This window comes from Suricata suricatta, chromosome 15 (genome assembly GCF_006229205.1).
Source record: "Suricata suricatta isolate VVHF042 chromosome 15, meerkat_22Aug2017_6uvM2_HiC, whole genome shotgun sequence".
Taxonomy (NCBI): Eukaryota; Metazoa; Chordata; class Mammalia; order Carnivora; family Herpestidae; genus Suricata; species Suricata suricatta.
In genome coordinates, this window is record NC_043714.1 from 66093738 (window position 1) to 66116433 (window position 22696).

At 47.1% G+C, this 22696-nt stretch overlaps 1 long non-coding RNA gene across 8 annotated transcripts in view; it reads left to right on the top strand.

Moving 5' to 3' along the window:
- Positions 1-14572, top strand: part of LOC115279408 — a 222882-nt gene extending 208310 nt beyond the window's left edge. For all 8 annotated transcript variants that reach the window (XR_003903420.1, XR_003903421.1, XR_003903416.1 and 5 more), the window contains 3 exons: positions 13359-13499; positions 14019-14185; positions 14256-14572. This is a non-coding gene — a long non-coding RNA (uncharacterized LOC115279408). The remainder of the gene's footprint in view (positions 1-13358; positions 13500-14018; positions 14186-14255) is intronic.
- Positions 14573-22696: the final 8124 nt, after the last annotated feature.

Genomic DNA, 22696 nt, shown 5'->3' on the forward strand with positions numbered 1-22696 from the left:
TTAATCCTGCGTGGGGCAGGCTGTTGACTGCCAACATCTTCACTGCACACTTGGAAGGGAGGTTAAGAAACTGCCTGAAGCAGGGCGCCTGGGAAGCTCAGTCAGTTAAGTGTTCGACTTTTGATCTCGGCTCACATCCTGATCTCACAGTTCATGGGATCAAGCCCTGCTTCGGGCTCTGTGCTGTTAGCATGGAGCCTGCTTAGGATTCTCATTCTCCATCTTTCTCTCTGCCCCTCCTTGTTTCTCTCTCTCTCAAAATAAATAAGTAAACATTTAAGAAAAAATTGCTTGAAGTCACACACAGCTTGTAGGTGGTAGAGTGGGCATTGGCATCCCAGAGCAGGGGCTTCTAATGTTTCCACCATAGGGCAGATTATTGGTCTTTGAAGGTGAGGGACCCGAGGCAGCAGAGGTGAAGACATGGGTTCAGGAGTGGTAGAGTCAGATTTGAGAATGACTTCCATTCCACCTCAAAGTTTTGTTTTTTTGGTTTTTTTTTAATAGTTTATTACCAAGTTGGTTTCCATATAACACCCAGAGCTCTTCCCCACAAGTGCCCTCCTCCATGACCATCACCCCCCATTCCCTTCCCCCCTCCCTCTTCAGCCCTCAGATTGTTCTCAGCATTCAGAAGTCTCTTATGATTTGCCACACTCCCTCTCCCCAACCTCAGAGTTTTGTTTTGACCTTTCTCTCATAATGCAGTCTTTGCCAACCATCCACCTCCGCCTTCCCAGTCTCCTAGTGTCACCTGCTAAACACAGCACCAAACATACAGAGGTACTGAATATGTCCCTAAAAGTGTAGTACTTGAGAGCAGGTAGATAACACAAGACTAGACATGGCTTTGTGCTTTCTACTGAACACAAACTTCATAAATGTCTGTGGCATAAATGAATGAATGAATCTGGCCCATAGCTCCTGGATTCTTCAGGGTTTAGACCCTGGAGATGGGGCACAGACCCCGGGGGAGGCAGTAAAACCCCAGACATTCTCACCAGAAGGAGACCTTCCTGGGCCATAGTATGCTCCCCAGGTGGCACCAGGCTCCAGGCTAGGTATCAGACAAACACTTCCTGTTAAAATCCCCCCACGGGGAAACTGCTATCTTTTCCATGGCTCCACTTTGGTTGATCCTGAATATTTGGTTTCTTTCTACAGCTTTGCTGAGAAATCATTCGCATATCGCACAATGTAGATATCATACAATCTTGGAACATTTTCGCCACCTCAGAATGAAAACTGTCCCCATTTAGCTCTCACCTCCCTACACCCCTCCCCCTGCACCCCCAAGTCCTGAGCAACTGAGTATTTCTGTCGCTATGGATTTGCCAATCCCGGATGTTTCACACAAACGGAATCATACAATAGGTAGTCTTCAGCGACTGGCTTCTTTCACTTGGCGTGATGTTTTCAAGGTTCATCCACTTGGCAGCGTATGTCTGTACTTTATGCTTTTCTGTGCCTTAGTGATGTTCCTTTGTGTGGACGAGACCACATTTCGTTTGGTCTGTCATCTGTGGATAGATACTGGGTTGATTCCGGTTTGGGGTCATTATGATCAATGGCTCCTTCTCTGAAGGTTCATGTACAGGGTTTTGAGTGGATGTGTGGTTGCATTTTCTTATGTATATGTTCCTAGCAGTGGAATTGCTGGGTCATGTGGTAACTCTGTATGTAACCTTTGGAGGAACTGCCAGACTGTTCTCCAGAGCGCCTACACTGGTTTTCATTCCCACTAGGAACTTTGCATTCTTGCTCATCATTGATGCGGGTCTTTAAAAATCACAGCATTCCGCTATGTAACTTTTAGCTCACAGGAGATTAATGAATAATGCTAGAAATGTGGGAGGAGGGCAGAGAAGTTCAGAAAAGGCACAGGGAGGGGCACCTGGGTGGCTCAGTCAGTGAAGCATCCCAACTCTTGATCTCAGCTCAAGTTCATGAGATCAAGGCCTGCATTGGGCTCTGTGCTGGCAGTGTGGAGTCGTCTTCAGATTCTCTCTCTCCCTCTCTCTCTGACTCTCCACACCACACACACACTCTCTCTCTCTCAAAATAAATAAACATTAAAAAAACAAAAAGAAAAGGCACAGGAAAACTTCTGGGTGAGGGAAATGTTTATGTCTTGGTGGCCGGTATATGCATTTGTCAAAATTGATCAGAGTGTTCATTAAAGACATTTCACTGTATGTTAATTAAGCTTGAATTTTTAAAAAAAGCATACAGATGAAAAAAGCCTAGGTGGAGGGGGATAAAGAAAAGAATGTAAGTTATCTCTGGACATATCTTATTTTACCCACCTTCCCCTGGATAGAGGGCCTGTGCCTGGCAGGCAAGGCCAAATGTGAAAGGCTTTTAATTGATGTGATTAACTGTGTCTCAGTAGGGAGCCTCGTTAACACCAAAAGGGAGGAGAGGAGGTTATTTTTCACTCTCCTAACTAAGGGAAGGCTGGAAGGGAGTCCTGGGGGAGACATTTGGAGGGCTGGTCCCTGCAGTGGGGGAGGGGCGGTAGGAGGGCCGGAACCAAGCCCTTCTGAATTGAAGAGCTGCATTTCCCTAGGCATTAAGATACTCTTTTACTGCGGGGCTGTGGGGGGGGGGGGGGGGGGGGTCATTTTCTCAGTTGCGCAAAACCCAGTCACCATTTGCATCTGTGGAGAGAGGACGCCAACCTGAGATTTTGGTGGGGGTGTATGTTTTCCAGGGCTGCATCATTTACCAGAACATAGTGCTGGTGTAGATAAAACAACACACATTAACCCTTCCTTAAATGCACAAGTGGCCGCTGAACAGACAATAACAGGAAACAAACAAACAAAAAGAAGCAAAAGGTTTTATCTTCCCCCTTAGATGCTGCAGAGAGATTTATGGATTGACATAAATTCAAAGATCAGGATTGGACAAACATCATTAATTACCCACATAAAATCGGCAGTGTAATTTTTTTATAAAATTGCAAAAATTGTATCATTTTCTTTGTAGCTTAGAAAGAATATATATTTGGCTAGAACCAAAGCCTAGAAGTATAAATGCCATTATTTTGGGAAGGATGTGATCATAATGTGATTTTTTTTTCCTATTGCTTATCTGTGATTTATTTTTCTCAATGACTGTTGATTGCTTCTGAGTTCAGTTGTTTGTTAAGAAGTTATTTTGGCTCTCTCTCTCACTGGTTGGAGAGGTGTTTGTGCACAGGCTTCTCTCTCTGGAAGACTCTCCTGTCTCCCCCTCCCCACCATGCTTAGGGCTTATGAACTTAAAGGCAGCCCTGAGTAAGTATCGAGAATAAACTTCAGGGTTAGCCAGGGCAGGGTTCGATCTTAGAGGATCTTGGGCAAGTTCTTTCTGTGTCTTGGTTTCCTCACCAGAAATGGAACTGATAGTATCGATTGATGCGAAACCCACATGAGAAACCCCCAGCACAGTCCTTGGCCTTGCCTATCAGTCCGCTACTTTTCCAGCCCCCTTTTGGTGTGGTACCTTCCTGGGACCTTGGAAACTAAGACTCAGCATTAAGGTCCAGGTGACTCCTGGTGGTTGGGCTGTATCTTTCGAATCATTGCAGAAGCTTAAATATACCTGCACACAGCGTGTGGTGCGTATGTGTGTGCGTGTGCACATCACTAACACTTCTGCGTGTGTAGTGTGACATTAGACAAAACCTCCCTCCCTGCGGGTGAATGAGGACAGCTCGCAGCAGGAGCTAAGATCTGTCACAAACTGAAGGTAGAACTAATTGCAGCAAACATCTGGGCCACCGCCCTACTTAGGTTCCTCTCTGCAATACCATTGCTGGCTGTGGTGACATCAGTCTGCAAGCAGCGTGGCCAATACGTTGGAAACGTTCTCTTTCCGTGGATCAGGATAGAGAAAGCCGTCCCAGGCTGAGTGTGAGTGTCATTTTTCCAGGGCTGGGGGAGGGGTTCAGCAGAGGATGAGTTAGGGTTTTGCAAATTATGTTTACGCTGGTGGACCACGCAGGGCACACGTGGGCAGAAGTGATTTGCTCTCATGCAAAACAGAAGCCTTGTGCTATCCTCTGGTTCCCCTCCCCTTCCTCAGTCACCTTTGCACCCCTCCTTCTGACTCCGGAATACCTGCCCCTGCCCCTTTCTCGGCTTCTTTTTATAGCAGTAGTTTTTGAACTTCAGTTTGCAAATGACCACCTGGGAAACTTGCTAAAATGCAGGTCTCTGGGCTTCCCCCACCACAGTTTCTAATCCAGTGGCCCTGGGGTGGGGCCTGGGAAATGGCATTTTCACCAAACATCTCAGAGAGGTCCATTTGACCCGGAAGGCACTATACATTAGTTTCAAAATGCGAAAATAGGGTTGCACAATGGGAATTGTGATGTTTAGGTATGTAACTTTATACCAGCTTGTCAAACGCAGCTCCACTTTCCCAGTTACATGGGAATTACTTTTTATGTAGGAGCCGAGTGGGTTTAACGTATTTGATAGCTGCATGCAAGGCCTACAAAAGCCTTGAAAGAGCTTTAACCAACCCCGTGTACGATGCTCTGCGAAGTGAGGCCTATGCGACTTCGTGTTGCTAGTGTTTCTGATCCTGAAAGACCCTTAGAAATGTTCTTCTTCAGTGCCCAGGTTTGACTTTCCGGGAAACTGAGGCCTAGAGGAAGGATGACTTGCCCAAGGTCATGTAGAAAGTTCCAGGAGAGGCCAAATGAGGGCACAGCATTTATAGCGCTATGCATGGGCACAAGGGTTCAAGGGCTTGCCTTCTGCAGTCTCTTCCCAGGTCTCTTTCACTCTGGCTTTTCTCTCCTTTGGTAGCTATGTTCTCAGGCCACTCTGATACCCAGTCTGGAGCCCTGAGCAGAGGAGAAAAAGGCGGTGGGGGTGGGGGACTCCGTGTTGAAGCCTGTGACCAACAGACATCGCACAGATGAGGCTAGGCCCACCAGAATCACCTGCAGAGAAAGTGGGGCTGAGTCCCTTGCTGGACACTGAGAGACCTCTCGGAGCCCACTGAGTACTTGCGCTGGATGTCGTGCAGGGAAGGCACCAACAAATAAAGCCACTACGCCCCTGCCCTCGGGGGCCTTGCATTTATTCATTCATTCATTCCTTCATTATCTGCAGAGCAGCCTACCCTGTGCCTGGTCCTCTGAACAAGGCCAGTCTGAAGCTTAGATTCTAGTCAGGGAGACGGGCAAGAAGCGAGATGACAGATCTGAACACAAGTAGGACATTTCAGGAGTTCCAAGTGCTGGGCTGGAAGCCAGACGGGACCAAGGGAAGGCGAGCGGTGGGTGCAGGATGTGCCCTCTGGCTGTGTGGCCTTTTCTCGTGATCCGCACACAATCTCGGCAGCCCACCTACCCTAGGAGGCTGAGTGCCGTATTGAGAAGTAGATGGTCTCTGGACGGAGGGCCTGTGGCCTGTCTGAGCTCCAGCATCCTTATAGTAAGATGGCCGTGTTAATATCCTAGCTGCATTTACCGGCGGCGGGTTTTATGCCACAGACACTGCAACGACCATACATGCACTTTCTCCCTTGTCACAGCACGGCCATGAGGTTGGGGGTGCTGTAAGTATCATGATGGTTCAAGGATGAGGAAACTGAGGCACAGGAAGGTAAGTAACTTGCTCATGATCACGTGGCTAAGGAATGCACAGCTGGAATACACACCCAGGCAGCTGGTGTCTGGAATCCTAGTGCTTAACCTCTGTGCCTTCAGGCTTCTGCCGTGGCTACCTTCCTCTCCTGTGGCAAACATGTCACAGTGATGTTGGAGGACAGCATGTGCTGTGGAGTCAGATCCCTCCTTCCTGTCTGGGGGCCTCAACCCCTTAGAGCCCTAAATTGCTCATTGGGAAAATGGGAATAAAGGTGCCTACTATTCCGCGCGGGGGGGGGGGGGGGGGACAAAAGGGCCAAAAGAAATGGCAATATTTTGAGATGTTTTGGACTCAGTAAACGTTTTTAAGTATTTTCCGTTCTTTTTTTGTGTGTATATATTTTTAACGTTTATTTATTTGTTTATTTTATTTATTTTTTAATGTTTATTTATTTTTAAGAGACAGAGGTTGAGCAGGGGAGGGGCAGAGAGAGAGGGAGACAAAGAATCTGAAGCAGGCTCCATCCAGGCTCTGAGCTGTCAGCATAGAGCCTGATGAGGGGCTCGAACCCATGAACTGTGAGATCTTGTCCCGAACCAAAGTTGTATGCCTAACTCAGTATTTTCAATTCTTGCTGGTCGAGGGATGAGTAATAAATTACACATGTCCTGAAAAATGACATACATTCATTTTTTCAGATTCTCTGTCTTCTGGAGATTAGGCCGTACTTCCTTGCCTGCTGTGACTAGTTCTGCCCAACGAGTAGTGAGCAGAAGTGTCGTGCAGTTTCTGGCCTGCACAGGGACATGCCAGCTAGAGGCCCTCCAGAGACCCCTCTCTTTTCTGCCCTAGAGCCCAGCAGTACTCTGCACGGGCCTGGTTTGGTGGGGGCCCCAAGTACAGCCTCTGCTTGACCCATGTTGGACATAAACGAGCAATTAATTTTTGCTGTTTATATATTTTTTAAATTTTTATATATTTTTAAAATAAGTATTGGGGCACCTGGGTGGCTCAGTCAGTTAAGCGTTTGACTTTGGCTCAGATCATGATCTGGCAGTTTGTGGGTTTGAGCCCCATGTCGGGCTCTGGGCTGACAGCTCAGAGCTTGGAGCTGGTACAGATTCTACATCTCCCTCTCTCTGACCCTCTCCCGCTCACTCTCTGTCTCTAAATGAACATTAAAATTTTTTTTTAAATATGTATTTATTTATTTTTGAGAGTGAGCGAGTGCGCGCGCACAAGCAGGGCGTGGGGTGGGGAGGGGTGGGTGTTGCAGAGAGAGACAGAGACACAGAATCTGAAGCAGGCTCCAGGCTCCGAGCTGTCAGCACAAAACCAGACACAGGGCTCAAACCCACAAACCGTGAGATCATGACCTGAGCTGAAGTCGGACGTTCAACCGAATGAGCCACCCAGGCTCCCCATCTTGTACTGTTTTAAGCCACTGAACTGTGAGGATACATGTTCGAGCAGCCTGATATTGCTGCTCTAATTGATACAACCTGCAGGGCGAAGATTTGAATCACACTCTGCATCGATTGGTAGGGCCTCCTGGAGCCTAAGCAGCCACACATTCCAGGTCCTGTCTGGGCTCTTGATGGATTGGTGAGGTCTGCCATACTGGCAGGTGGACCGTGGATGCTCTGGCACCTCGCGCCTCTCTACTAGGCAGGCTCGTCCTCTAGGCCATATGGAGGGCTGTCCCCAGACCCGTCTCCTCATAAACTTCTCCCATCAACTGTCCTGCCTTATGCATCTTCACTTTCTCTTCCCAGCCCAGGCTCTTCTTTTTTTATTTGTTATTTTTGTCATTTATTGTCAAGTTGGTTTCCATATAACACCCAGTGTTCATCCCCACAAGTGCCCTCCTCCATACCCGTCACCCACCTTCCCCTCTCCTCCACCCCCATCAACTTTCAGTTTGTCCTCAGTATTTAAGAGTCTCTTATGGTTTGCTTCCCTCCCTCTCCTTAACTATTTTCCCCCTCCTTCCTCCACGGTCCTCTGTTAAGTTTCTCCTGTTCCACATATGAGTGAAAACATATGGTATGTGTCCTTCTCTGTCTGACTTATTTCACTTAGCATAACACCCTCGAGGTCTATCCACGTTGTTACAAATGGCCAGATTTCATTCTTTCTCTTTGCCACGTAGTATTCCATGGTATATATAAACTATATCTTCTTGATCCATTCGTCAATTGTTGGACATTTAGGCTCTTTCTATGATTTGGCTATTGTTGAAAGTGTTGGCATGAACATTGGGGTACATGTGCCCCTATGCATCAGCACTCCTGTGTCCCCTGGGTAAATTCCTAGCAGCCAGTGCAGGACCTTCTACCTGACTTTCAGCATCCTCGACATTCGGTTCCTGACACAGCCTCCCAGATGCTTTCTTTCTGTTCCAACCTCAAGGAGGGTCCTGAGGGTGCTACCCACCTTCCCCGCTCCTGGCCTGGGTCACGGGCCTCCTGCCCACACCCTCCCCTCACCATGCTATGGTTATCCCTCAAATCAGGCTCTCAGAGGACTTCTGAAGTAGCCCCCAGGGACCTGCCCTGTGAACACAGACCACTCCATGCTCACATGCCATAAATTGTTGACCGTCCTGTTTTGTTATCTTTGACTTCATTCCTCATCGTATCTCACATTCCTCATGATAGAGTCTTGACTCCCTAACTCAGTTCTACAGTCAAGGAATGGCCTTGGTGTTGCAATTCCTCACCTCAGTGTCTAGGTGATAACAGGCATTTGAGAAATAAGTTGTCAAAGAATCGGTTGGACCAGCGGTTCAGGCTAGGGAGTGGAAGGGGGAAAACCCAAGCGAAGTCACTTAGGACCTCTCTCTAGTTTTCACGGGCCAGCCACCTGCCTCTCCCCCTCCCAGGCCGGTCTTTCTGTTCACGACTGGCACAGTCTGGGTGTATGCCCACTCCCCAAAGCGTTATGCTTGGAATCCAGAGGTAGCTATTGAACAGTTCATTGCTCAGGCCATTGCCGTGATCAGCTCTGGATAAGAGAAGCATAGGGTGAGCCAGGTGGCACATCTGCTTCAGGAGGCCTGCTTGCCGGGTGAAGTGAGGTTTCAGCTGCTCTGGAAGAAACCGCGTCAGAAATTAGCCTGGTAGGCAGAGGAGTGCTCTGTGGAGGCCCCAGCCCGCATAAGGTGGGGGGTGGTGGGGATGGGGGGGGGGGCTGGAGACTTTTCCAGGGGTGAGCAATAGCACCGGAAACTAGGATTTTTTAATTGCGGTTTTTCGGGCAAACATTCCGATTTGTTATTCCTCTGTTTTCCCTTCTTTCCTGGAGGCCTTAGGCTGACCACCCCCTCCCTCCCGCCCTCAACTCTCTCACTGTCCCATTGGCCCACTCCACTCCTCAGGCTGGCCTGTGTGAAGGACGTGGCTTTGTCTGCAGAAAACCTCTTTCAGAAGCTGTGAGCGCCTGAGATCAGACAGCTCTCAGGAGAGGAGGGCTACGGCATCAGTGACCTTGGGGGAAATGTCCCCCTGCTCCAAGGCTCAAGGTGTGACTGTGGCTTCCCACTCCCTACATGTTGCCAGACATTGAGTACCGGGTTCGGGCGTTGGTTCTGAGAATTTGTAGGCAGCCTGGCACATGCGTCCATTGCACGTAGCCTCATAGATTGGTCTTTTGGGAAGACCATTTGCGGGGAGTTACCAAAGCGTCACTTTGACCCGTATCCCTGTTTGGGGAATGTATTTCAAAGTCGGGCTCCAGGAAGGGAGGGTGCTGGTTTGCAGGAAGGCGCGTTTTGAAGCCAGGGCCCTTCCCTTGTAGGAGCAAACCTGGAGACAAAACGGCGCCCAGGGATACGTGGTGCCTCAACGCCACCGAATCTTTCCTAGGATCTCAGGAATGGAGACGAGGTGCTGGAGAGCAGTGACAATCAGGGGTGTGACGGTCACAGACAGCTCCGCATCCTTCCTGGATTCTGGAAAGTTCTAGAAAGAAAGTAGCACTTTGTTGGAAAAAGGAAGATTTGCCTACTTGGTGGCGCAGCAGGGGAGTTATGACAGATTTTTCCTCTGGTCTCTTCATATTTTGGTAACCTGCCTTCGGCAGTTAAAACCTGATTCGTGGCAGAAAAGAAAAGAAAAGAAAAGAGAACTCTACAAGTGGATTTCTAGAGTCCCAGGTGTCCAAGAGGGGGGCACATTAAGGCACCTTGACGTGCCCTCTCTCTCAGGCTGGTGCCCAGGACGTCATGGGCACCCTGCGGTGAGGGTGTGCTGCACCAAGTGGGGGTGAGGTGTTCTGCCGAGCCCCCAGCATGGCGTCCGGTACAAGCCTGAGCTCCCATAAGGACGTGATCCCTGCCTCCTAAATGTGCCAAACAGTGTCATCATGGGCTTTTTGTCTTGCCCTTGTCACATCTCATTGAAACCCCATGATAAGGGTACCAGATGGGTAATGTAATAATCCCCATTTTACAGACAAGAAAGCTAAATCCTTAGTCGCCATCCCCTTGCTACATTCCAAATTCAGGTTCTGTGCCCATCTCCTCCATAAGGCATCTCTTCACATCTGCTTTCACAGCGGGGAAACTGAGGCTGTAAGTTACCTGCCGAGGGGCCCACAGCAAGTAAGAATCAGTCATGGGAATGACTTCCAAATCTGGTGGCATTTTTTTCTTTTGAATGGTTATGGCAGCCTTCTCTGTTCAAGGCACATTATCTCCGGCCTCTGAAAGACCTCTGTCTTTCTCCTTATGGCATTCTTCCCTGTTCGGTTCCCTTGACTCCTCACAGGCACCCACCCAGGAGTGTTTGCTGTGCATCGCACATGTGGACCTACTGTGATTGGGTGTCTTTTAATTTAGACACATGGGATTCTCTTACAGATCTCCTTCTTGTCTTTCTTTTACCTCATGCTCTCTGTTTCCCATCCAGTCTTGGGGCACAACTTGCTTACACTTAGCTCAGAAGAGGGCTGCGTCTGCCCTTCCCTTGATGCGGGTCCTGCCCTGTTCACTTCTCTTGTCCCTGTGGATGGATACTAGAGAAACCCAGCCAAGTTCTGCAATGACACCTCGCACCTGTGCCCATGGGGACTGTGGGAGAGTTTCTTTGGTACAGACCCAGGGCTGGGATGGATGAGTCATTGGTATACTCATATTTAATTTCACAAGTACTGCCAGATTGTTTTCCAGAATGACTGTACCAGTTTACACATCCACCGGGGCAGTGTTTGGGGGGTTCTCTTTCCCCGTGGCCTCCCCAGCACCTGGTATTATCAGGCACATCCACAAGCATGCTCTGACAGCTCCAGCATGTCACAACATTGGATTAGCATCGCTGAGAGGCTCTTTTCTGCTGCAGACCTCACCTTAGCACGCTAGCGTTTCAAGCAGGAGGAATGCCCAATAGGAGAAGAAAGTCCTTCTTACCCAACTCTCTTACCTTCTGTTAGGGAGCAATTTCCCCGGAAGTCCCCAGTAGACTTCCCCTGATTGGCCAGATTGGGCCAGGGGTAAGCTGGTCCCTGACGGAGACACTAGGATTGCCTTGGCCACCGTGTGCCTCTGCCAAGTACCGGGCAGAACTGGGAATGGCTGAATAAGGAGGAAGAACACGGTGGCTGGCTGCTAGTTCAGCCACCGGTGGACCCTTCTTCCACACCAGCTCTTAAGTTTTGCCAGTTTTTTGATTCATGCTGCCTCTTCTATACAAGGACTTATTCCCCTGACTCTGTGCAATTAGCCAACTGCGGAGAATTTCTAAAGCAGTGAGTCAACCGGCACGAGGCCATTGCCTTGGGGATTCAGTACATCCAACTCGTTTCGAAGCATGCTGTCCTTGTCAGGCGGACCGACGTCAGCCCTGCGCCCATCCGAGCTGCCCCAATTTGGGTTTCTGTTTTGAGCTCCCCGTGGGAGAGGTCAATATGGAGATTCCCGGGCAGAGCGCCGATGTCTCCTGCCCATGCCATTCCCACCAGGCAGTTGGGAAAGGGCACCTGTCAGGGACTAGTGCCATCGTAGGCAGCAGCTTCTCATTAGACACATTCATACTATAGTAACCCTTGTGCTTCTGCCTAACCAAAGAAATTAATTTCTAAATGGTACCTGATAGATCTAATTTATTGAGTGCTTATGCTGGGTTGGATGGCCCAGTAAGCATTTTAGTCCTTTGACTAAAGCCCTCCTGACAGCCCTGTGAGAACATTTCTGTTATGGTTAAAGCCCAGACCCCAGCCTGGAGAATCCCAGTTCTGCCCTTAGCTGTGTGGCCTTGAGCAAGTTACTTCACCTTTCTGTGCCCCAGCTTTCTCGTGTGTACACAGGGCATAATAACAGTATGGTAAGGAGTTAAGAAATACAGAGTGCTTACTTAGAATAACACTGGCTTAGAGTACACACATAGTTCCCATTTGATAAATATTAGCGGCGGCTGTTGGGCTATTGCCGTTTCTAAAAATGAAGAAACCAGAGGCTCAGAGAGAGATCAACTTTCCAAATGTCAGATGGCTATGAGTCGCAAGGATACAATTTGACCTAAGAGATTCTGACTCAAACGCTGGCCTTCTAGCCATCCAACTATACATCATCCGTAGTAGCTCCATGGCTCAAAGGAACACTGTCATTACTTTCCTTATCAGTAGAATAAATTTTGAGCTGAAGACCCAGTGATATTTTGTGTAAAGAAACAGACTCAAGAAAAGCGGGTGGGGGAAAGGAGGGGGGAGGAGGGGAGGAAGGAAGAGAGAAAGGAAGGAAGGAAGGAAGGAAGGAAGGAAAAGAAGCCAATCATGAAGACATAGTGTAACACTTGTGGGTCATTGCTGGACGATGGCTGGGGAGACTAGGGCACAGGGACATGAAAGAAGCCTGTGTCCTGGGACATTTAGCTCTTGGTTCTTCCATAAAACCTTACTGGGCCTCAGTCTCCCGCCCATTAAATCAGACTTCTATTACATTTCCTCCCAGTAAGGATTTAGGAAGTGCTTTCTACACTGAGCACAGTCAGTGCTGTGCATTCCAGAATTAGGGTTTTGCGTGTTACCTCCTATTTCATCTCTTCTCTCAGTTCCCACATACACACACTCACACAAAGTGTAAGCATTGTGGCCCCCAACTCCCTTTAGTCATGGGAAGTGTCTGGAAACCCGGGCTTTAGAATCTTCTGGAAGAGATTCTTCCTTGCCTAACTAAGCCCAATGGACTGGAGTCAGAAGCCACTGGGATTTCGAGAGGTGGGATGGCGCTAGTGTCAGTTGGTTTGAGAACAAATAAACAAGGTAGCTCTCTGCCGCCCAGGACATGTCCTTGCCGAATTTCTCTACGTTTTCAGACACAGGGATCAGCAGTGTGATCTCAGCAGTGTGAGTTTTAAGGAAAAAAAAAAAAAAAATGGCTTCAGGGCCTGAATATCCTGGGGGGACTTTTGAACCTAACTCTGCATTACAAGAGACTCAGCCGTCTTTTATTTGTCCCTCCCTCTTTTTCCTTCCTTCCTTTTCTTCTTCCTCCTCTTCCTCCCTCAATCTCCAGCTCCCCAGCCTACAGGTCTCCCTTCTGGGAGGCAATTGACATCACAAGTGTCTCGTCTGTGATTCTAGAGATGGTCTGTACATAGACAGTGAAATCCCTGCTGTGTGGGGTGCTTGTCTTTTACGAACCCACCTTGATTTAGGCCACAATCAGGGAAGAGAAGGTGGTTTGTCGTCCAACCCGCTTCGGAGTTTTCTGGCCTCCGTTCCCATTTGCCACTTACTATTCATTGGGGCCATTGTCCTCTCTGCACTCAGGACCTCTTCCTGTGCACATTTGATGACATGGGGACATCTCTGATGACACGGCTGTGGGCCCCAGGGTGGTCTGGCCCTGTTGGCGGAGAATCCTTCGGATTCGGGAGGCCCTCGGCTCTGCCTTGGTTTCCCTCTCTGCAGGTAGGAAGCAGGAAGACTGCACAACAATCTGGTATGGTGAAATGTGCCCACCACAGGTGGCTCCCTGGGGACTCTGTTTCTCCCCCAAGGGCAGCTTTTAGATCGCATTCTGTTGCTGTGGGTCAGCAGGTGCAGAATGGCCAAAGCCATTGTTTCTCAAATTTGAGCCCCACACATATCTCCAGGAACCCTTGTTAAATACAGATCCTCATTCAGATCATCTGTGTGGGTCTGAGGTCCAGCACCAATGGTGAGCTCCCATGTCCCACACTGACCCACACATGTATGCCATATATAGAGAGGGAGTTTTATTTATTTTTGAGAGAGAAAGCACGAACAGGGAGGGGCAGATAGAGGGGGACAGAGGATCCCAAGTGAGTTTTGTGATGACAGCAGTGAGCTTGATGTGGTGCTCGAACTACCAAATCCTGGGATCATGACCTGAGTTGAAGTCAGACACTCAACTGACTGGGCCACCCAAGTGTCCGTATATATATTTTTTCCTTTTCTTTTTTTTAGGTGAGAGAACTATCACTCAGAAATGTTAAATAACTCAGCAGAGGTCACACAGCTAAATGACACAGAGGAGTGTCCCAAGTGGTGAAGGTCATTTTCCATCACTGCTGTCTTCCATGAGCCTGTGTCTGGAGTGGGGCCTGTCTTTGTGCTCATGAGCAGGTTGGATGGTAAGTGTCTTTTTCTCTTCTCTCCCTGTCTTTATCTTTAGTATTTTTAACCCTAACTTCTTCTCTTCAGGAGACCAGAAATCACTTGATAGAGGGAGAGGCCCAGCGATGACACTGACCCAGAGAGAATCGAAGCCCTGTGCCCAGTAACTAGAAGACACACTGAACTGGAGAGATGAGCCTAGCACATCGCCATGTTTCCCCCATGTGGGAGAACACCCGCCCTCCAGCCCTCACCCATCACACAGGATACACTGAGCGGATTTGGTCACTGCTGAGCTCTCTTCATTTAATGTGGCTTTGCCAGAATAGTTGGTCTGGAAATTAAAAAAAATTTTTTTTTGTTTTATTTATTTTTGAGAGAGAGAGAGACAGCTTGAGCAGGGGAGAGTCAGAAAGAGGGGGAGACACAGAATCTGAAGACAGGCTCTAGGCTCTGAGCTGTCAGCATAGAGCCCGATGTGGGGCTCAGACCCACGAACCAAGAGATCATGACCTGAGCTGAAGCCGGACACTCAATCGACTGAGCCACCCAGGCGGCCCCAGTCTGGGAATTTTATTTTCAATTAAACTTCCTTGGTGAACTGCTTTGGTCTTGAAAGGAATCCATTAGGATGGATAATTACGTAGCAGTTGCTACAAGGCGATATTTGCTTCAGTTTCCGCTGTTAGGTGATTCAAATCCCTCCCCAGAGTTGGGTTCGACCATCTTCCTCATACAGTAGGCTTCTCATGAGTCATTTTTGGAAATCCAAATCAAAATGGCAATTTTGGGGGAGGCCATTTCTAGCCTAGCAGAGTAAGACATAGGTACCGATCAAAACAGTCAGAGTGGGGTGCTATAAGAAGCACCAAAACCCGTCTCTCTCTGTGGAGGGTGAAATTTGGGGAACCACAGACTATCTTTTGTACCATCATATACTTCTTTGTGAACACTAACTAAAGTCAAAGACTATTGAAATTCCTTTAAAACTATGACAGTTTTGTCCATTTGGAAACCGTTGTCATCATTCAAGGTGTTCAACATGGCAGACCCTGGCAGAATTTTACCAAGGGCTCTGTTTCAGCCTCTGGATCCTCCCTGAAACCCAGAAATCCCTGAACCGTTTCCTACCGTCCCCAGAGCACAATTCACCTACCTCATGACATGAACCAAGCAGACAAATTTCCTCTCACCCAGTAGCGGCTGGTTCCGAAATCACAGAATGGACATAGAGGTAAATGAATAAAGCCCTATTTTTCCTTTTTTTTTAAAAAAAAAAAATATCACTTATTACACGAAGAGTAAATAAATGTTTTCACCTTGAAGAAAAAAGCTTTTCGAATAAAACAAAGTTCTTTTTAATCACTGGGGCTCTATCCTTGTTTCTTTATCAACTCCACTTGGGTATTACCTCGGGGCACATCCTTGTAGACGTTTGGAATGCATTTATATGTGTGTGCACACACGGCACTGGTTTTGTAGCCCTTGGTAAGCCAGTTACTGGCGTGTTCCCACTCACCCATACACCCAAGAGTTCTATCCATATCGGCTAGCTGCCGCCCAGTTTTATTACGTTGTATGGATATGCCTTTTATTTGGATCAAATAAATAAATTCTCTTAAAAATATTTTTAAATTTTTGAGAGCGACAGAGCACACGTGGGGAGGAGTAGAGAGAGAGAGGGAGACACAAAATCTGAAGCAGGTTCCAAGCTCCGAGCTGCAGCACAGAGTCCGACGCGGGGCTGGAACTCACGAACTATGAAATCATGACCTGAGCTGAAGTCAGATGCTTAACCGACGGAGCTACCCAGGCGCCCCAAATAAATAATTCTTTAAAGTTTGGGACCCTTTCTTCTGTACGTGTCCACTGCTGTCCTCTGGTAGCTGTACCACATTTTGTGAAAATCAGCCAGCTGCCTTGCAGACTGTGCTCGAACGGTAGACAGAATCATGGGAAACACCAAGGATTGCCAGAAGGATGTGAATTCCCTTATGTGCAGAAGCTGGGGCAGTGCACCTGGCATGGGGAGTTCCACCGGTCTTCGTAGCGAGCGATGTGAGATACAGTGTTGGTTCTGCTCATGGCCAGCTGAATTTCCTTGGGCAGGTCATTTCCTCTCCCTGGACCTTTTTTTTCTCATCTGCACAATGGGCTCAGTGAACCTTTCTCAGCTGTTAGACTCTGAATTATGGGGCTTACACACAAGCTGCCCCAGGATTCCTATACAGAGTGTATGAACTAACCCTTCACTGTGTGTCAAGGTGGGGAAGGGGCAATTTTAAAATATACTTGAGGGGTGCCTGGGTGGCTCAGTCAGTTAAGTGTCCAGCTTCAGCCTAGGTCATCATTTCGCAGCTCTTTGAGTTCAAGCCCTGCGTCAGGCTCTGCGCTGACAGCTCGGAGCCTGGAGCCTGCTTCAGATTCTGTGTCTCCCTCTCTCTCTGCTTCTTTCTCCTGCTCATTCTCTGTCTCTCTCTGTCTCTCAAAAATAAATAAGCATTAAAAAAATTTTAAGACTTTAAAATACATTTGCAATTTCAATTCAAGTAATTAAATATATTTTGTTATATTTTAAAGTTTTAAAATAGGGATTTAGCCCGGAACTTTTAGCAGAGTAGAAGTCACGGAGTCCATAATGTACTGTTTTTGGACCTTACACTTCTTTCCTATTACTTTACGATCCAATTGAAATGGATTTTCTTCCCCCTTTGCTTTGTGTGGTGTTTGGTTTCGAAGCAAGGCAGTGTGGGCTTGGGAAGGAGACTGTGGACCCCTGAGCTCTACCTCCAGGCTTGTCCAGTTCCAGCTGTGTGGTCTACACAAGTCACTGACCTTCTCCGTATCTGTTATTACTATGATTTCAAATTAGCTGAAGAGCCACCGAAAAAGAAAGTTAAAAACCACGCTCACTTGTGTTTCTCTGGCATTTCTGAGCTGCGTCCCCTGCACGTAGGTCATCTTGTGAATTGACCAAAAAGACTGCCAAAACCCCTACAATCATCTTTTCCCAGGAGAATTGTGCAGCTGCACTCGCTCCCGGTGAAGACCCTCAGTGGGTTCCCAGGGAGGCACAGAGAAGGTTCTGCGAAGTCATGATTCATCAGTAGAGTTTCCCGCCTGAGCCCTGAAGCCTGCTCTGTGTGACATGTCTCCCTTGTGTTGAGATGTGGGGCCACAAGGGTCTGACTCACACACAGGTGGGTTTCCCTGGTGGTCCCAGCCAGGCTTTCCCACACGGGGTGACAGTCCTGGCCCCTTGTTTTGGCACTACACATAGGTCTTGAGACAGTGTGATTTTGCAGGGGAAAGGTCACGGTAAAAGGGTGTAAGAACTGCGTGGGTGCCGTGGCCCCGCAGGGTCTCTGTGGGGTTTGGCTTTCCTGCTCCTAATACTCTTTTTCGCCCTCCTGTGAGCTTCTGTTTCTGGGCATCCCTCAGGGTCAGTGTCCATTGGCTGAGCAGGTGCATACATACAGCTGACATACATGTCCACTGAGAGCTCCTGGGGCTGGGAACTTGACCTCTCCCCACCTTCCCTTCCTACCCTGTTCTATATTTTACAATTTTTTAAATGTTTGTTTATTTTTGAGGGAGAGAGAGAGAGACAAAACATGAGCAGAGGAGGGGCAGGGAGAGAGGGAGACACAGGATTCAAAGCAGGATTCAGGCTCTGAGCTGTCAGCACAGAACCTTACGCAGGGCTTGAACCATGAACCGCAAGATCATGACTTGAGCCAAAGCCGGACGTTTAATCGACTGAGCCACCCAGGCGCCCCAGCCCTGCTGCATCTTTAAGAGACCCTGCAGTGATCAAATCCACCCTTCCCTTTTCCCTGGAAACAATTTTATAGGCTCTGAATCTGTAGCAGTTTCCAAAAGCCTACCATAAATATAGTTCACATTAACCAGAATGAAACAAAAAGGCAGCACCGTGAATGGAGAGAAAACCATCAGCACGATACTTATCTTAGACCAGGGGAGAAAGGAACTGGTGGCCCATCCATTTACCAGCCCTCACTCCCCGCAAATTTGTCAGCAGCCGTCTCCCCCACCCTCACCTCCATTTCAGTACAGTTCTGGCAAACCTGCTTTGCATTGTTACAGATTATCTGCAGAGCAAGTCACATTGTCTCACCTGTTTGATCCTCTGCCAAGAGATCAATATAGTTTTAATTCACAGCCTGGAAACTTTAAGAATGAGTCAACCTGACCTATGATTCACAGATACTTGGTCTCAAATACTTGATGTTGTGGGGGTGGGGTGGGAGGTAGTGTCAGAAATAAATTTCCTGACCCTAAAAGCATAAGTGGTGGGTGCTTGGGTGGCTCAGTTAATTGAACATCCGACTCTTGGTCTTGGCTCAGGTCATGATATCACAGTTCGTGGGTTCGAGCCCCATGTTGGACTATGCACTGACAGGGTGAAGCCTGCTTGGGATTTTCTCTCTCTCTCTCTCTCTCTCTCTCTCTCTCCCTCTCTCTCAAAATAAATAAATAAATAAATATTAAAAATAAAAGTCAGTATAAGTGAAGAAGCATGGGGAGGTAGTTACTTGCAGGTTGTAGGGCTGGTTCCTGCCCTTGGGGAGATGCATTGTTGGGACAGCTTAGGGTGACGGCATGCTCCGTCCCAGTTTATGCCTGTTTTTATAAGTTTAATGTGCCTTTGCACCATTAAAGGTATCGTAGTGTGGAAATATGGGATTCTGGGGAGACTGGACTAGAAGTTCTTAAATAAAGGTCAGAGGTTTGATTTTATTCAGAAGTGCCTCCCCGGTGCCTGGCTTCTAGTAAATAGTTAGTAAATAAAGGCTTGCTGTGTGGGTGAGTAAGACTCTTAACCTTCTTTCTTGGTTTATGAATTTGTTTCCCATATGCCTTTGTATGCTCAGCATCTGCATCTGAATTTCTGTTACCCATGTATCTTTGTGTGCCTGACACCCCAGGGTGACTATACTGTGTTCTAAATAGTATCTTTCTGACTAAGCCCGAGCTTCAGATCAAGTGCTTTGGATGAATGCTCGCAACCCCGGCCGTGTAGCAATGCAACTTTCAGTGAGCTACCCAAATGATTTACAATTTATCCAAGTACTAAGAACACTGAGCTGCTCTTGTTGTTTCTCCCCTCACTAGAGGATTCATAGATGTTTAAATATATATACATTATATATATTTAAAATATTATAAGAAATTGGAAAAAGAATTTTAAAAATGATCCATAATCTCATGACCGTTGATAGCCTAAGAACAATTACATTATCAAAGTGCTGTAAACTGTTGGTGTTGTTTTATACCAAGTTTTCCCCATAGTTATCTTAAGAACCTCTCATTTTTGTTTCCTACTGGCATTTTTCTGCAAGCATTGTCTATGTTACTTCCAAACACTTTGAACTGCCATTTTTTAAAATTTGCTTTTATTCATGTGTTTGCTGGTGAGGAACTCCAGGTTGTTTATTCTTTTTCCTTCCGTAAATGAAGTTTTCCTTCTAGTACGTCCTGTATCTCAAAAGAATCTCAGAAGCAGAATCCTTGTATCAAAAGATATGAAAGTTGTTAAACTATATCTATGTACCTAGCAATATAGAGATAGATATTTACATTAATAGACGATTTTCTTTAAGTTTTATTTGAGGAATCTCCATACCCAACGTGGGGCTCGAACTCAGGACCCTCTGATCAAGAGTCGTGTGCTCTTCTGACTCAGCCAGCCAGGTGCCCCAATAGACTTTATTATTTTTTTAAATATTTATTTATTTTTAATTTTTGAAAGAGAGAGAGAGAGAGAGAGAGAGAGAGAGAGAGTGAGCACAAGCAGGGGAGGGACAGAGAGAAAGACACAGAATTCAAAGCAGGTTCCAGGCTCTAAGCTGTTAGTGCAGAGCCCAACGCAGGGCTTGAACCCACAAACTATGATATCATGACCTGAGCCGAAGTCAGATGCTCGATCGACTATGCCACCCAGGCGCTCCAATAGACTTTATGTTTTTAGAGAAATTTTAGGCTTATAAAAATCAAGTAGAAAGTAGAGAGTTCCTATATACCAACTCCCCACCCCACCATATCATTAACATCTTGCATTCATGTGGTACTTTCGTTATAACTTATGAACCAATATTAATACATTATGAGGGACTAATGTCAATACTTTATATATGGTTCTGTGGCTTTTTGACAAGCGCAGAATGTCATGTACCCACCATGACACTGTCACGCAGAAGAGGTGCACCATCCAGAAAATCCTCTGCACTCCACCTGACCGTCTGTCCCTCCTTCCTCCCAAGCCTGGGCAGCCTCACTCACCCTTTACTGTTTCCATAGTTTTGCCTTTTCCAGAATATCATGCTGTTTCACTCATACAGTATGTACCCTTTTCTGTTAGGCTTCTTTCACTTGGTAATATGCATTTAAGGCTCCTCCATGTCTTTGTATGACTTGAGGCCTCATTTCTTTTCAGTGCTGAATAATTTCCATTGTCTGGATGGACCACAGTTTATTTACCTATTTACCTACTAAAGGGTATCTTAGTTGCTTCCAAGTTTTAGCAATTAGAAATGAAGCCGGTGTAAACATTTGTGTGCAGGTATTTTCTTTCTTTCTTTAATTTTATTTTAATGTTATTTATTTTAAAGAGAGAGAGAGAGACAGAGTGTGCATGGAGGAAGGGCAGAGAGAGAGGGAGACACAGAATCTGAAACAGGCTCCAGGCTCTGAGCTGTCAGCACAGAGTCCGACGCGGGGCTTGAACTCATGTAACGCAAAGTCGTGACTTGAGCTGAAGTCAGATGCTTTACCAAGCTGTTGTTTGCAGGGCTTTGAGTGGAAGTAGACACCAGGAACGTGATTGTTGCATCCCATAGTAAGCCCATTGTTGCCTGGTAAGAAACCACCAGAGCTTTATTTTTTTATGTTTATGCAGCACTTTTAGTTATAATGCCACTCACACAGTAAATCTTCAAAATAACCTCTGGGTTGGAAGTTATTAGCTTCACCTTCTGGTTAACATCATCAGATTGTATTGCTGAAAGGGACTTTGAAGCTCTCTGGACCTCTACCTGTCCCGAGAACAACTGTTGTGCCTTGTAGAGGGTGGACCTGTATTCTGAGCGGCCAGGACCTGGATCACTAAATTCAAGCAAGGCAGATGTCAGGACTCTTGGACCCCTACTTAGTGTTATAATGAACGCCTTCTCCTCACTTTCAAGTCCACCAACTAGTCAGTACCACCATGTCACCCAGAGATACCCAAAGTGGTATTTCATTTGGGTACAAGTGCACTGTGCCTACAAAGTCTCATGGCATTAAGTTAGCAACAACGGTAAGTGACAACAGTGATAAAAGCCAGGAATTATTGATGGCTTAGTATTGTCATTTATCCTCATAGCCACCCTATGGTTAGGTACCATCACTTGCCACAATTTAAAGATAAGAAGTTTGAGACTCAGGGAGGCTGGGTAAGTTTCCCAAGCTTCCCAAACTATTAGTGATAAAGCCAAATGCATGCCCAACAATTCTTGACTCCACTCAACAATGTACTATGCTGCAGTTAAGAGCTTGGATTTACAGTCAAGCAGATCTAGGTTCATATTCTGGGGCTACCATTTCATCAGTCATGTGATCTTGACCTTCTAGCTGCAATGTGCCCATGTAAAAGGGGGATAGTAATACCCACTGTGGCAAATGGTGTGTGTTGTCTCCTCAATAGCCATTGGCTTCCCCTGCATAGAACTGCGGTAGGTGGGGTGGTGTGGATGAGGGCCCAGGTCTCAGGGAAGATGGTTTCCAATTGCCGCTGAATGCAATGAATCAAGCTTGGTATAAACCAGATATGGAAATGGTGGGAAAAGTCTAATTCCATTTGCAGAAGCATGCTAGGGAGTGGTCCTCTTTCCAAATAAGAAGGCAAAGTACGTCATGAAGGAAGCTCAGGAAGCCCGTCCTTATCTTTTTTTCCCCGCCCGGGTCTAGGGGAAGGTACCTGGAGGGGTAGCAGCCATCTTGCGAGCACGAGGTAACAGGTCAACAGAATGAAATGCCAGGGCAGAAAAGATAGAAAAAGCCTGGATGTTTGATAGCATGGTGAAGCTGTCCCACCGGCCCATGACAGGCGTCTACTCCAGACTTTCTGTTACTGAAACCATGCCCCCTTCTTTATGCCACTCTGAGGTGTCTCTTATCTACAGCTGAAAACATTTCGAAAAGATATGGATTTCCACCAAAGCACAGCCAGTGTTGGACAGCTTAGTACTGGGGTTAAGATCCCAGATTCCAGAGCCGGAAGTCCTGGGTTTGAATCTCTGCCCTGCCACTTACCAGCTCTAAGGCCTGGGCAAGTTAGCTCCTCTGTGACTCACTGGCCTCATTTGCAAAATGCTCTGTATGTGACGTGAGTACTGGATGAAGGATAATGGTAGTTCTTACCTCACATGACTAAATATTTTATACAATGGTTAGAACACTGCCTGACACATAGTAAGTAGCTATGTACCTCTTTATCCAGAAAGTAAAGAAAAAAGGAAAAGAAAAGA